Source organism: Sciurus vulgaris (genome assembly GCF_902686455.1).
Source record: "Sciurus vulgaris genome assembly, chromosome: 2".
Taxonomy (NCBI): domain Eukaryota; kingdom Metazoa; phylum Chordata; class Mammalia; order Rodentia; family Sciuridae; genus Sciurus; species Sciurus vulgaris.
In genome coordinates, this window is record NC_136462.1 from 179,378,507 (window position 1) to 179,394,667 (window position 16,161).

Genomic DNA, 16,161 nt, shown 5'->3' on the forward strand with positions numbered 1-16,161 from the left:
TGCAGGCTCAGGGCCCTGTGCTCACCCTCTCTGCCTCCTGCCCAGGGGCCAATTGGCTCCTTTTGCAATGACATGTTATTTGTTTGTTTGTTTTTGTTGTTGATGGTGGGGGGCTATTTTGGTACTGAGTTTTGAATTCAGGGGCACTTGGCCACTGAGCCATGTCCCCAGTCCTTTTATCTTTTGAGACAGGGCCTCACTAACTTGCTGAGGCTGGCCTCAAACTTGCAATCCTCCTGCCTTGGCCTCCCAGGATGCTGGGATTACAGGTGTGGGCAGCAAAGGGTTTGGGGATCTGAGGGGCTTGGAAAGAAGGCTGGCTGGAACCCACAGGCTGTGACAAGGCAGGGTAAGTCAGCCCTTGGGTCACTACCCCTAGAATCCTCCCCATCAGCTGGACCACGCCCAACTGGAAGGTCTAGGAGAGCAAGACCCCAGCTCTGAACAGGGCTCCCTTAAACCGTTTTGATGTTGCTGTTAATTGAGTCTTTTCATTTTATGGGCAGGACGCTGTGGGGAAGTGATCCACTGGTCTCATCTTGGGTGTTCAATGTTTAAATGAATCAAAAAGGGAGTGTAACCCAAGGCGGTGGCCCACACCTGCAATCCCAGGGACGTGGGTGGCTGAAACAGGAGGACTGTGAGTTTGAGGCCAGCCTCAGCAACTTGGGGAGACCCTGTCTCAAATTTAAAAAATAAGAAGAGTTGGAGATGTAGCTAAGAGGTAAAGCACCCCTGGGTTCAATCCCCAGTATCAATAAATAAATACATAAAAATGTAAAGGCATGTAAATTGGTGCAAATGTTTTGGAAAGAGACCTCCGTGTTGGGGCTGGGGATGTAGCTCAGTTGGTAGAGTGCATGCCGCACATTCACCAGAGGTCCTGGGTTCAGTCCCCAGCATCACCAAAGGATTAAAAAAAGAGAGAGAGAGATACCTCCATCTGATCTGCTTAGGCTTGTGTAGGGCAACCCAACCCTGGTTCATCTAGGAACTATCTTACAGAGAGTGTGTTGTACTTGGATTTATTAGTTTGGTACTCAGGTGGCAAGGAAAAAGCACAATGACGCACTGTTTTTAATAAGGGAGGAAAGCTTTTGCGGTGGCACCCACCTGTAATCCCAGCTACTTGGGAGGCTGAGGCAGAAGGATTGTAAATCCAAGACTGGCCTTATCAATGGTATGCCTTTACGCCATGTACAAACAGAGAAACAACATGTATCCCATTTGCTTACAATAAAAAAAAAAAAAAAAGACTGGCCTTATCATCTTGGCGATATCTCACCTCAAAGTTTAAAAATAAAATAAAATAAAAAGGGCTGGGGGCTCAGTGTTAGAGCATCCCTGGGTTCGATCCCTGGAACCAGTAAATAAATAAGGGAGAAAACAAACCAGAAAACATTCAATGGTTTTAGAACCAATCACTAGGAGGCGCTATAGGGCCAGGGGCCGGGGTCAGGGTGTGAGCCCAGGATGCCTGGATTTCAATGAGAAAAACAAAGCACAATACCCAGTTCTTCTCAAAGAACATTCCAGCCGCTTCCTTCATCCCACCCTTGAAGCTTTTATTAGAGACAACAACTACGTGTTTTGGGTCCTCTCTGTCCTTCCTCCCAAACAACTCCCTTGCCAAGAAATAAAAAAATAAGGCCATCTCTGCAAGGCACCTCGTGTCCTTCTGTCACCCTGCGGGTGGATTACTGTCCAGTCTCTCAGAGTGCCTCCTTCAGAATTCAGTTCATCAGAATTTGGAACTGGACAACATCTTTCCCGGGCCTCATGACACATGGATGCTATCAGTCTCGTTATTCCTACGAGCAGAGTTGGACCAGGCTGGGCACCATCAAACCCCAAACCAGACGCCGGTGGAGACCAGAGGGTTTAAAGTAAATGGAATGAAATACAACTGACCCCAAGGCTTGCAGTGTATTCTGAACCCTCTCCATCTTCTGCCTCCTCCTCAGCTGGGCCCCTTCATCCATGTCTCTAACCCATCTTTATTCCTATCTCTGTAAACCTGCCATTGCTCCTTCAGCCTGGGTACTGCTGCCTCTGTGTCCTCTGGTGGCCTCAGGTCCTGGGCACTCCCTGTGGGCCACAGTTCCTACTGCCTGTCCCCCACCCGCTCCTGTCTTTACCTGAAGGAGTCTAGGCAAGAATTTCTCACCTGTCAGGAAGGAACAGAAAGATTCCTTCCAGGGCTGGGCGTGGCGGTGCAGGCCTGTAATCCCAGCAATCCTAGGGGCTGAGGCAGGAGGATCACAAGTTCGAGGCCAGCCTCAATAACTTAGTGAGGCCTTAAGCAACTTAGCGAGACCCTGTTCAAAATAAAGAATAAAAAGGCCCAGGGATGTGGCTCAGCAGTTGAGTGCCCCTGGGTTTGATTCCCAATACAAAAAAAAAAAATCCTTCTCACCCCAAAGCTCCTGCCGCGGAACTCACTTTACTTCATAGACGGGACACCGCAGCCCTGGGAAGACCACTGCCTGAATCAAACCTACGATTGGCACCACCCTCCCGGGACGTCACTGTCCCCAGCCAGGGAGTCGGGACACCTCCATACGACAGCCCCATGCCCAAGAGATCCGCTGAATCCTGGGGGACACGGTTGTCCTCCTGAAGGCTGGCAGCCCCCTGCACCTTCCTGAGACCTTCGATATCTCAGTCCCACCCCAGATGCGGTGGCCCCCTGGCCTGCAGCCCCTCTCTCTGGGTCTCGGTTTCCCAGCGTGAGGCCCTCATGCCCCTGTCAGCTCAGGCTTGCTAAGCTCTACCCTCAGCACAGCAGCTGCTCCTTAAGCGGGTCTTTCATGGAAGTAAAAAGAATTAAAAAGAAAAATATAGATTTTTTTTAGCTGAGCCCCAGGCTGTTTGCAATGGCAGTTCATAAGGAACTAGGTTCTGAGCTAAAAACGACGAAATCCCTCCAGTGTGGACAGGAGAGGCCTGAAGGGGCAGCGGGGAGACAGGGAGGAGACCCACGGCCTCTGCCCTCCTCTGCCCCCTCCGTGCCCCTCCTCACCCTCTAATAGCCTGGGCACGCCATGCCCACCGCCCGCCTTCCCCGCAGTCTGACCCCCTTCCAGCCCGCCAGCCCTGGCACAGGCCTCAGGTACTCCGAGAAGCATCCCACTCGACCTTGGGCATCTGGCTTCAGGCTCTGGGCTCCGGGTTTCTCCCAGGTCAACGTCCCCACCCCGATCCTCACACCTATACTGCACACCACCCTCAGCCACCTGCCTGAAAGGTCTGGTGCTGCTAATGGGGATGGAACCCAGGGGCACCCAACCACTGAGCCACATCCCCACCCTTTTTATTTTTATTTTTATTTATTTATTTATTTATTTTTGCGGCACTGGGGATTGAACCCAGGGCTTTGTGCTTGCAAGGCAAGCACTCTACCAACTGGGCTATCTCCCCAGCCCACCCCTTTTATTTTTTACTTAGAAACAGGGTCTCCCTAAGTTGTTGAGGGCCTCGTTCAATGGCTGAGTTTGGCCTTGAACTTGCGATCCTCCTGCCTCAGCCTCCTGAGTTGCTGGGATTTCAGGTGTGCACCACCACGCCCAAGTAGAAAGGTTTGATCTGGATTAGGGGCACAAGGGTCCCCTGCCACTCTTCCGAAGTCCAGGGGAAGTCAGTTTCTATGTGGGATTCCCTGACACTGGCCCACTGGCTGGGGAAGGAACTGCATCCACCCCAGGGACATGGCCACACCTGCTCATTCATTCATTCAACAAATATGTATTCAGTGCCACACTCTGGGCCACAGAGAGAGTAAAAGGAGAAACCCGTAAATGCACCGGGCACACAGTGTCAAGGGCCATAAAGCCTGGTGGGGTGTGAGAGGAGGCAGTCAGGTAGCCAGGGAGGGGCTCTGGGAGGAGAGGCCACTGGACCCCTGGAGCTGAGACCTGCCTCCTGGGGAGTTCCTCTGGGGGCAGGGGAGGGAGTGAAGCCAGTGACAGAGAGTGACAGAGAACTGGGAGGAGCAGGGGCTGGGTCAGCCAAGACCACCTGCCAGGTGGGGACACCGAGGCACAGAACCAGGTCATGGCACATGGCCCTGCCGCTTGTTAGATGCAGCTAACTGCCACCTACTACATACACCAGGCTCCCAGCCCTTCGTTCAAATGGTCCTTAATCACTGAGTGGGGTCATGTGTGCACCCCAGGGGCTCCCAGGGCAGGGGCTACAGCTTATCCATCTCTGAGGTCCAGTGAGCAGCAGGTGCCAGAACCGGATAGGACTTCAGAGCTGCCCGAGGCCACACAGTTCCCCCAGGGCTCAGGAGAGGCAGACTCAGGCCTGCAGCAGGGCATCTCGTGGGTACCCACATACTTCTGCCCTCGCGGCTGCAAGGAGTCACCACCAAAGGCGGGCTCTTGACAGTGAGCCCTCAGGGACCCTGAGCCCAGCTCCCCGCTCGCCCGTGGTTTCCACCTTTAATTTCTATCCCTGCGGCCGCAGCGCTAGCTCAGACCTCAGTGGTGGCAGTTTACAGAGTGGCCTTCAAGAGGTCCTTGGCAGAGCAGGGCGTGGTGGAGCACACCTGTGATCCCAGCAGCCCAGGAGGCTGAAGCAGGAGGACGGCGAGTTCAAAGCCAGCTTCGGCACCTTAGCAATGCCCTAAGCAACTCAGCAAGACCCTGTCTCTAAATAAAATACAAAAAGTGCCAGGATGTGGCTCAGAGGTTAAATGTCCCTGGGTTCAGTCCCTGGCACCAAAAAAAAAAAAAAAAAAAAAAATGTCCCTGGCCACTCAGAGCAGAAGACCAGCCAGCTCAATTGTCTGCCTTGTCTGTGCCTGGGAGGGACAGCACCCCACCCCACAAGCAGACACCCAACAACCACACATCAAGCACCTCCTGGGTTGGGGACTTTTTAGAAAACCAAGGGAGGAGGTGAGCTGGGAGTGGCCCAGCCTCCCGTGGTTGGTTTATCAGCTTTCACAGAGGAACAGAAACCGCGAGTTCAGGATGTGGCAGGTGTGAGTGGAGGAGGAAGGGCAGGGTCTGCAGGGGTCTCTTCCCAGGCTGTTGGGGAACATCCACCTCTGCTGGCAGGAGGGGGTTTCGAGTGACCACAGCAGCCCCCCTCTGTGAGGAGGAACTTGAGGCAGAGGGTGAGCAGCCCCCTCTCTCTTCTAAGACTGTCGAAACATCCCCCCAAATGATGGGTGTCAGCTGGGGGGTGCTTACAGAACTCCAGGGCTTCGTGGCTAGCTGGGGAGACAGACTTAGGAAGCGCAGGGCAGACATCTGCAGCTTGAAGTCCTTCGCTTGTTTGTTTGGTGTTTACACAAGAACAGAGGGCAGGGGACTCGAACCTGGGCCTCCAGCATGAGAGTCAGGCACTCTACTAGATGACCTATATGGCCGGCACTGACATCTGCAGCTTGAACGGAAGTCCCTCGATCCCTGGGGCACCATAGGGGAACAAAGGAGATGGCCACTTCCATCTGGGAGACAGTGCCTGGCATAATGCCAGCCACAGAGCCGGTCACCCCCAGCAGCCATGGCTACAGCTGACCGACTGGCAGGAAGTGCCAGCCACACACTTTGGCAGGCATTGTTCCCATTTCAGAGATGGAGAAACTGAGACAGAGGGATGAGGAACCTGTCCACAGGCCCCTAGGCAGTAGCTAGGGACGGGAGGAGGACGCTGTCTCAGTGAGTTGGTCTTCCGAGGACGCAGTGAGAGCAGCTTGGGCCCCCCACCCCCATGTGTTGAAACTTGCCAAACAGTCCAAACTGCTTCACGTTTCGGCTTCTGTCTCATTCCTAGCCTCAGTCCCCCTTGCTGTTTCTACCCCTCTCAGCTACTGGGGTGTGGGCTCTTCCAGAGACTTGGCACCAAGATCAGGACAAAGGAGCAGGCCAGACTGGGCCACAGACGGAACTGGTAGGAGGAGGAGGCCTGGACCAGATGCCGCTCAGCAACCAGATTTTCTCAGCCTCCGGAGGCGCCTCCTCCTCTCGGCCCTCTCTGCTCCTGCGGCAGGCAGCCATAGACAAAGCGCTTCCAAGTACTCGTGACCAGAGCAGACCCAGTCTAGTCAGCCCCGAGACCGAGGCTGTCCCTTCTGTAGGCCTGCGCCGGCGCCCCTGGGCGTCCATCATCACCTAGGGTGGAGACAGGACTCGAGCCATGATATTCGGGCACTTGTTCTCCGAGGCCTAGGCAGGCTAGTGACTTGCCCCGTCACACAAGGACCCTTGCAGGCAGGCCAAGGTTAGGGCTCGGCCTTCCCAACAGCGCCTTGGGGAGCTGCGTGAGCCTCAGAGAGCAGAGAAGGACAGGCGGCCCGCGAAGCTCTGGGCCTTGGTGAGGTTGTTTCAGGAGGAAAGGACATTGGCGTGAGCAGGGATCTCTAAAACACCCAGCTTAAACCTGTCACGGTGCAGGTGGGGCCATGGAGGAGCAGAGAGAGGACACAGTCTGCCCAAGATGGCACAGTGGCCTAGGGCCAAGCCCCTGACTCCCCAGCCCCCCTTCTCTTCTGGTGCCCAGCGAAAGGGAATCTTCCTTCCAGTTCACCTTGTGGTGCTGGGATCAAACCCAGGGCCTCCCACGTGCTAGGTAAGCTCTTTACCACTGAGTCACACTCTGTGCCTTAATTTCTTTTCTTTTCTTTTTTTTTTTTTTTTGAGACAGGGTCTCTTTGGTGAGGTTGGACTTGAACTTAGAATCCTGCCTCGGCCTTCTGACCCTGACATGGCTTTGGGGCTGGGCAGACTTGGTGTTAAAAGCTACAGTTTCCTACTTAGTTGCCGTATGACTTGGGGCAAACAAACCTGCTCCCTTTTTATTGGACCAGGGTTTGAACCCAGAGCCACATCCCCAGCCCTTTTTAAAAATTTGAGACGGGGTCTCAATAAGATGCTTAGGGCCTTGCTAAGTTGCAGAGGCTGGCTTTGAACTTGCAATCCTCCTGCCTCGACCTCCCCAGATGCTGGGATTACAGGTGTGGGCACTGCACTGGTGATAACGTCTTCTTAATGTTGCATCAAGAGTTTAATGAGACAGGTGACTACAGGACACAGGATGGCCCTCTGCAAGGGCCCCTGGGGGCAGACATTTCATGTACTTCCCTTTCCCTCCTGCTGCTCTCCCTCTCTGATGGCAAATACACCCAAGTGCAAAGCCATGGGTCTTCTGCCTGGGCTTGGAGATAGGCTGCAAACCCTCCCAGCTGGTCACAGGCACAGAGCTTGCTCAGGAGTGACGTCTCTGACCTCAGGAGACCACAGCCCGAGCCAAGTGTTCTGGGGAGAGGGAAGGGGGGCTGGTGCAGGGATGCGGGGGCAGGATCCCTCCCCACCGCGGCCTCCCTGCTTTCCGAGGCTCCCCTGCCGCCCCTCCTCCCGGCCGGCGGAGGGGTCCCGGGAGCAGCCCTGCCCCCTGGCACAGACCGGGCTGCGGCGGGCAGCGGAGCTGACAGCAGCCCAAGGCGGAGGAGCAGAAGAGCCGCGGAGGCCGGGGGTCCTGCCTGCCCCACAGCCCACCCCGGACAGGCTAAGAAAAGCTCCGAGGGCCCGAAACCGCCAAAGACGCACAGTCGCGCTGCGCAGGAGCCAGAGGCCCTTCCTTCCCTGCAGCCAGCTGCCCGGGGCAGATTAGCACTGGCTCCGGAAAAGCCGCGCGCAGCCCGCAGGAGGCAGGCGGCCGCTGAGTCAGCTCCTCTACCTGTCAGGAAATCATTCATAAAAAATGACACCTCCCAGCGCCCAGCTGCCCCTACCCGACCGCTGTCCCCAGCCGCACAGCTCTGCGGACTCCAGTCCCTGCCTCCCCGCGGCTTCACACAGCAGACCTCGTCTCCCTCCCCTGGAGGGTTCAGAAGGATGAGACCATGTGAAAGGAGGCCAGCTCAGCCCTAGTAAATCAAGTGTGCAGTCGCCTGTCCTGGGGAGGGGAGCCAGGGAAGAAGAGCAAGGACTACACTCAGTTATAAGCAAATGGCAGCCACTGGGTCTCCAAGGGGCTTCCCTGTCACCTCCAGAGTGGTGGGCACCTCTTTATCTTCAGTCTCCTTGTGCATAGCTGGAGGTTCCCAGGAAGCCTGGTAGACATAGATAACTGGTTCCCAGGAAGCCCTGGAGACATAGATCACTGCCACCACCCGCCAGGTATGGTCGCACAGGCCTGTAATCCCAGCCACCCCGGAGGCGGAGGCAGCAGCAGCAGGACTGCAAGTTAGATGCCAGTCTCAGCAATTTAGGGAGGTCCTGAGCAGCTGAGGGGACCCTGTCTCAAAATAAAAATTGAAAAGGGCTGGGGATGAGGCTCAGTGGTAAAGCCTTCCTGGGTCCTAAAAAAATAAACCTAGGTGACCGAGTCACTCTGCAAAGGAAATAGGTCCACAGAGGGGAAGTGACTTGCCACGGGTCACGTGAGAGTTGGAAAGGTAGATAACATCACTGGAATTCCGACTCTCACTTACCTGGGATATGCAGCCCAGGTTGGTCCCCCGCTGAAGAATTTGATGCCTGATCACAGCCCTGCATGTCTGGGCCCCCTGACCTCTGCCCTCATTCCATCCCCCTTGCCTTCCTTCCCCAGCTGCTCTGGCCTCCTTGTTTCTCAAATACAGAAAGTATGCTCTGGCCTCAGGGCCTTTGCGCGTGCCATTCTTCTGTCCTCCGCTTGTTACACATCAGTTTCCTCATCATCCTGCAAGACCAGGTCCCGTCAGCTTTTCAGAGACCTTCCCTGACCATGGGAAACCACGCTGCCACACACACTTATTATTCCCCAGCTGTGCATGAAGATAGTTCCAGTCTAAACTCATATTACAAGTTCATTACAGGTTCATGTTGCCCACCTACTGTCTGCCTCCCAGGTAGAGTGGGCCCCTGAGGTTCCTTTTGCTCACCATGGTGTCTCCGAGGCCCCGCACAGTCTCCAGTTGAATTCTACAGTGCAGCTTCACACAGAGTAGAACCTCCACGCGCCTTTGTTAAATGAATAACTGAATGGCGTGTTGCTGTCAACATCAGAACACCTCAAGCACTGTACCATACCACCTAATGGCCATACCACCCAATTTTCCACTTAAATGATCGGAACGCCTCTTCCTCATTTTTTGTTTCTATTTGATGCTGAGAGAGGCTCAGGAGAGTGCAGAGGCTGAGGGTGGAGGTGGGAGCGGGAGCCAGGTGCAGGGCTGCTCTGTTCCACCCAGGCAGACATCCTGAGCGCAGGGTCCTGTTGATGGCGGACGGGGACACTGTGTCCCTCCACAGACAGATCCCCTGGGGACTCCCCTGGAGTGACAGGGGTCCTCAAATATTTGCTGCCTTCTGAGAAAAGTTCCACCCTCTGATCAGTCTCTAATCAGCATTTCTAAGCACCCACCAGAACCTAGACCTCCATCTGTAGTCAAGGCAAATGTATCCAAATGATAGAACCAAGGGTTTCCAACATTGATTTGCATATTTAAACCATGTGGTCTGTTAAAAATGCAGAAGTTGGGCTGGGGTTGAGGCTCAGTGGTAGAACACTTGCCTAGCACCTGTGAGGCACAGGGTTCGATCCTCAACACCCCATAAAAATAAAATAATTAAATAAAGGAATTGTGTCCATCTACAACTAAAAAACAACTTAAAAAAAAAAAAAAAAATGCAAGCCAGACGCTGTAGCACATGCCTGTAATCCCAGCAGCTCCGGAGGCTGAGGCAGGAGGATCGAGAGTTCAAAACCAACCTCAGCAAAAAAACAAGGTGCTAAGCAACTCAGTGAGACCCATTCTCTAAATAAAATACAAAATAGGGCTGGGGAGGTGGCTCGGTGGTCCAGTGCCCCGGAGTTCAATCCCCCGTACTCCACCCCAAAATGCAGAGGTTGGGTTGGGCTGGCGATTAGCTCAGGAGCAGAGCTTGTGGGGCGCGTAAAGCACGCATGTTCAATACTCAGCACAGAAAAAGCAGGGGTCCTGGTCACTCCCTGTTCTAGTCCATTCCTATCCATGGGTCTGGGCGGGGGCACCATGAGCCCCCAGGAAGATTCTGATGCATGCCGAAGACCACAGACCCTCTGGCCTAGGTTGATGATTTGAAACCCTGGTCATGCATCGGGACCCCCTGGGGGCAGGGGGCCTGCACATGCCCATGGCAGGACACCAGAGGGCTCTGGCTGGGGACCTGACAGTGGCGTTTTGTAAACACTCTCCTGGTAAGTTCTATGGTGCAGCCAGGGTAGGAACCACTGGCCCAAATGCTTGCTTTGTAGACGATTTGAGGACCTGGATCATCTCTGGGGAGGTGAGTACTTAGCATGGAAACTGCCGACTGTGTCCCCACCCCCACTGGAGAACACAGACCAGACTCTGGGCCCTGTCCTGGGTACATTCTGCCAGGAGGAGGGCAGGGCCAGAAGGCAGGTGTGCTCCCGCCTCTCGCCTGCAGCGCCAGCTGTCCAGGGCTCCCTTCGGGGCTTTGTCCTAAGGGCCACTTGGTAGGTGCAGCCCTGACTTCTGGCCTCCTCACCTCTGATCCAGCACTCGCCCTGGCCTTCCCGCCCTGTGATCGACCTGGCTGGGTTCTGTGCGCTTCCATCTGGGCTCCTGGGCATGCCACACAGGTTTCACCAGGGGACACTCGTCCCTGCCCTGGAGCCGGGGTGCACCCCCCTGTGAGCAAGGCTCTGCATGCGAAGCCCAGGACTGGCAGGTTCGGGTCTGGGGAGCAGAGGTAAGCAACACCAAGTTACCTTCTCAGGTAGAAGATTTCAAAAAAGTTGAAGAGACTCTGGGCTGGACTGAGAGGGTCCTACCAACCCGAGGACCAGAAGGTTCCCACAGGAGTGGGAATCCAGGAGTTGTTGACAGGCTAGTCACTTGGTTAAAATCTCTGCCATGTTCCTGCTGAGGGCCTTTGGACAATCTGTTTAAACACTCTGAGCCTCGGTTTCTTCATCTGTACGATGGAGATCATTAGAGTTCTGACCCAGGGCTGCTAACACCAGTGAAATAAATGAATGTTCCTGAAGCACTTTACACACACCTGGCGTGACTATGCATTCAGAACCTGCTGGCGGTCGTTATTGTCATTATTACTCGCAGAACACCAGTGGCCAGTGCCCAGAAGGTCTTTAGAGATCATCTAAATTAACACCTTCATTTCGTCATCAGGGAGCCCAGGTGGGAAGAAGGAAGGTCTTGCTGGCACAGCAGGCGCCCGTCAGAGGGGTGTCCCTCAGGGCCACCGAGGGCTCTGGGGTGCTGCCAGGAAGCGGCTGACCCGCTGGCCTGGCAGAGTCCCAGTCTGGAGAGCCTGAGGACTTGGAGGGCGACAGGCTCCCGGCGACCTGGCTCTGTTGCAGACGCCGTCGCGAAGCATATTTTAGGATCAGCAGAAACCCACAATGCTTTGGGCTGAGCACTTTCTCTCGTCTTGTTGAAGCCCAGGGGTATTTTCTAGGAAATTGAGTCCATCTGTTTCTGATTCGTTTGTCGGCGACGCACCGGCTGTTTTGTAAAGGCCCTTTGATGTGAAAGCTGCCTTATTCTGTGAGCCTCTCTAAGCCTTTATTTAGTCAACAGCAGGTAAAGGACCTCTTCAGAGAGGCCAGCGCTGTCTTCATCTCCCTCTCCACCCAGGCCAGGGGTCCAGTGCCTGCCCCGCAGCTCCACCCACCCACCCGGCCTGGCCCCCAGGACTGGCTGCCTCTGACCCGCCTGCAGGGCTCAGGTGGGGCTCAGGTGGGCAGTGGGCTGCCCCAGGACTGGCTGCCTCTTCTGGGTGCTACAACCCCAGCGGCCTCCTTCCTCCCTCAGCCGCAGCCTGCCTGCATGGATTTACGATTTCCTGCATGTTGCTCAAGTTTCTTAAACTTGACGTCAAGTTCCTGGAGGACGAGAGGCGAGGTCTCCTCGTCCACTGCACCCCCCCAGCCCTGGCCCATCCCTTGGACACAATTATAGGGCCCATTACTTCCAAACCAAAAGCCTGTAGAGAAGACCCGACAGGTGTAAGGGGCCCCACAGGGACGGGGGCAGACGGACTATTTGGACTTGGGGCTGCTATATACAGCAGCTCAAAGAACTTGCGTTTGAATCGCGCTTTGCCAGGTACGGAGGGAAGACTCTCTTTGCCCCTCCTTGGCACTGACCGAAGAACGCCATCAAATCTCAAATCCGCCCTGTTTCATGTGGCGAGATGAAAACACAGAACTGTCTAATCCAGGAAAACAGATGGAACTCTTCACCGACTCATGACGAGGGTGGTTTATGGGGGGAGTCAGGGTGTTTTTAGAGGACATCCCTAATGTCAGGTTGGTTTCAATGCCTCCAAAGGCATCTCCGCTGGAAGGAGAGTCTTGACAGGGTTCTCCTCTAGCTGGCCACATTCTATTTATTTTAGTTATTTGTTTATTTATTTATTTAGCAGTACTGGAGATTGAACTCAGGGCCTCACACATGCTAGCAAGTGCTCTACCACTCACTGAGCTACACCTCTAGCCTTCTTAGTTATTTTTGGTAGGGGGCGGATCATGGATTGAACCCAGGGACACTTAACCACTGAGCCACATCCCCAGCCCTCTTTATATTTTATTTGGAGACAGGGCTCCTGATCCTCCTGCCTCAGCCTCCTGAGTTGCATGTGCTACCACACCCTGCCCTAATTTGTTTCTATATTAACTTCCCCCACCCCCCTCATAATGGGGCTTGAACCCCTGGTGCTTTGCAACTAAGCTACATCCCCAGCCCTTTTTATTTTTTATTTTGAGACAGGGTCTCACTAAGTTGCTGAGGCTGGCCTCAAACTTGCAATTCTTTTGCCTGAGCCTTCCAAACTGCTGGGATGGCAGGTGTGTGCCACCACACCCAGTTATTCATTTGTTTTGAGGTACCAGGGTTTGAATCCAGGGGGGCTGTACCACTGAGCTACACTGCCAGAATTTTTTAAAAAATATTGCTATTTTGAGACAAGGTCTCCCTAAGTTGTCCAGGTTGGCCTCCAACTTGTTATCTTCCTGCCTCAGGCTCTCGAGTGACTATTCAAACTTTTTTTTTTTTTTTTTCCAGAAGAGTAGGTTCAAGCCAGCTGCACTGGCACAAGCCTATAATCCCAGCAACTCATGAGGCTGAGACAAGAGTCTCAAAAGTTTGAGGCCAGCCTCATCTATTTAGTGAGACCCTCAGCAATTTAGCAAGACTTTGTCTCAGCATAAGAATATGCCAAAAAAAAAAAAAAAAAAAAAAAAAAGCAAGTGGGAGTGTAGCTCAGTGGTAGAGCCCCCCCTAGGTTAAATCCCCAGTACCAAAGACAAAAATCCATGTTTTAAAATTAAAACAAAACAAAAAAACCTCATTGAACTCTACACTTGATTTTGACTTTTTATTTATTTTTTTGGTACTGGGGATTAAACCCAGGGTCACTTGACCACTGAGTCACATCCCTAGCCCTTTACTATTTTGAGACAGGGCCTCATTAAATCGCTGAGGCTGGCTTTGAATTTGCAATCCTCCTGCCTCAGCCTCTGGAGCCCCTGGGATTATAGGCATCAGGCATGCAACACCACGCCCTTTTTTTTAAAAACATTATCACCATAAGAAGAAACCATAATACCAGAACTGAATAATGAACACCACCTCTCCCACAACACTCCTCCATGACCTCCCCACCCTAGGCAGGACAGACCTTTTCCTCCAGGGAAAGAAGAGAGGCATTTCCGGTTCATCTTCTTTTGGTTACTCACCCCCCCACACACACTGAGACAGGGTCTTGCTATTTTTCCCAGGCTGGGCTTGAACTCTGGATCCTCCCAGGCTAGACCTTTCCAACTTTGGTTTGGTTTGGTTACCTGAGACACCCCCAGCACTGTATTTTGAGACACAGCCTTGCTGATTTGTTGAGGCTGACCCCACACTTGCAATCCTCCTGCCCTGGCTTCCCAGGTTGCTGGCATTACAGGTGTGCACCACCAGGGCTGGACCTTATCATCTTAATGAAAGCTATATGCAGAAAGGAAAGGGCCGGCTGGGCTGCTGCACGCCTGTGATCCCCATGATGTGGGAGGCTGAGGCAGGAGGATTGCAGGGTCAAAGCCAGTTTCAGCAATTTAGTGAGGCCTGGTCTCAAAAAGTGCTGGGATGTGGCTCTGGGGTAAGTGCCCCTGGGTTCATTCCCCGTACCAAAAAAGAAAAAAGGGTGACCTGAAGAATGGCCAAGGACCTAAAGCCTAGAATACGAACAAGAGGGGATCGATGGAAAGAAGAAGCGCGAGCCAGCAGTCAGAAGATCCTGCTCAAACCCCCAGCACAAAATCCCCGGCTGTCTGCAGTTCCTGGTCAATGCTCCTTCCCAATAGATTGTATTCCTGACAAAGTTCCAATACCCCAAAGGCACCGGGAGTTCACGGAGTCCATAATGGCGCTAACTATACAGAAGGAAGTGAGGGCTTGCCTGGAAGACAGACGGTGGGTCTATCGTCACAGCCTCGGGGCCCGAGGAGCCCCTGGAAGACATCCAACAAGGACTGGGAATCCGCTGGGCAGCGAGGCCTTGGCCGGCTTGCAAGATGGCTCTGGAAGAGGGGTGCCCAGCCTGGCCACCTCACCGTTCAGTCCCTTCTCCGCTGTGTTAAAACTGACCAACGGCCAGGGACAGTGCGGTTCGAGAGGCTGAGGCAGGAGGATCTCCAGTTCAAAGCCAGTTTCAGCAACTTAGGCCCTGAGCAGCTCAGTGAGACCCTGTCTCTAAATAAAACATAAAGAAGGCTGGGGATGTGGCGCAGTGGTTGAGTGCCTCTGGGTTCAATCCCTGGTGCCAAAAAAACAAAAACAAAACCAAAGAAACCTAACCAACAGTAACAATTTTCACAGATTTATTCTTCTAAAGCGAGGCAGGTTTGCTACTAGTCTTAGCATGGAGCTTCTGTGCCCTGCCTCATTTCATTTCCATGGAGAACAGGTTAGGGTGGGGAGGAGGAGGGAGCCGAGTAGTGTGCAGGGCAGTGTTCACCCAGCCGGAGACAAGTTTCTCACCAAGAAGCCTGAAGGCTGAACTGGACGTGGTGATGCATGCCTGTAAATTCAGCAGCTCTGGAGGCTGAGGCAGGAGGATCACAAGTTCAAAGCCAGCCTTGGCCACTTAGGGAGGACCCAAGCAACTTACTAAGATCCTGTCTTAAAAAATTAAAAGGGTCTGCGCGGCCGCGGGCGGCTGGAGGGCGGGCTGGGCCTCTCACCCAGAGGTTTCTTTTTTTAATTATGAATCCCTGCTGTGGTTCTTGTTGTCATTTTTAAAATTTTTAAAAGTTTTTTTTTAAACTTTTACTTTTTACCTCTTGTGTATACATAGGGAATTTATAGGGAAATATGTACTTTATGGAATAAATTTTAAGAACTAAAAATATATTTTATTTTAAATGAAGTAATGGACCTTTAATCTTACACAGCTAAATTACTGATTATATATTTGCTGAGCTGATTTAAAGGTTAAAAACATTGTATCAAGAGTTTTATTTTTTGACTTCAAAACCTTCTTAATAAAGTCTTTTTACTAAAAAAAAAAAAAAAAAAAAAAGAATTAAAAGGACGGGGGATGTGGCTCAGGGTAGAGCACCACTGGGCTCAGTCCCCAGTGCTTAAGGAAAACAAACCAGTCACGGGCTAATGAGAAAAAGAACCCTGGAGGGCTGGGGTGTGGCTCAGTGGCAGAGCGCTTGCCTGGCATGTGTGAGGCACTGGGTTCGAGTCTCAGCACCAGGTATAAATAAATTAAAAAGGTCCATCGTCAACTAAAAAAAAAAAACCCTGGAAACAAAAAATCACAGTAAATTGAAGATGAGCAGTCGACAGGCTAGCTGAGCAGGTTTGTGCTAAACGATCTGCCCAGTAACTGTGAGGTGACGCCCACTCCGGAAGGGCGTCTTTGGGGGAAGGAGCCCAGGGCTGCTGTACCTCTGAGCCACATCCCCAGCCCTTCCTACCTGTTGGGACTGGGTCTTGCTGAGTGCTGTGTCTGGCCTTGAATCCAAATTCCTGCCTCAGCGGCCTGGGTGGCTGGGATTTCCGCGTGTGCCTGGTGATGCTGTGGTTCTGAGGGGAAGGAGTGCCCGGGTCACAGGGTTAAAAGCAGAAGGGCCACTGCTGGAACCCGAGTCTAACTCCAGAGCCTGCACTCCGGGCCCGGCAGCAGGCGGACGAAGGCC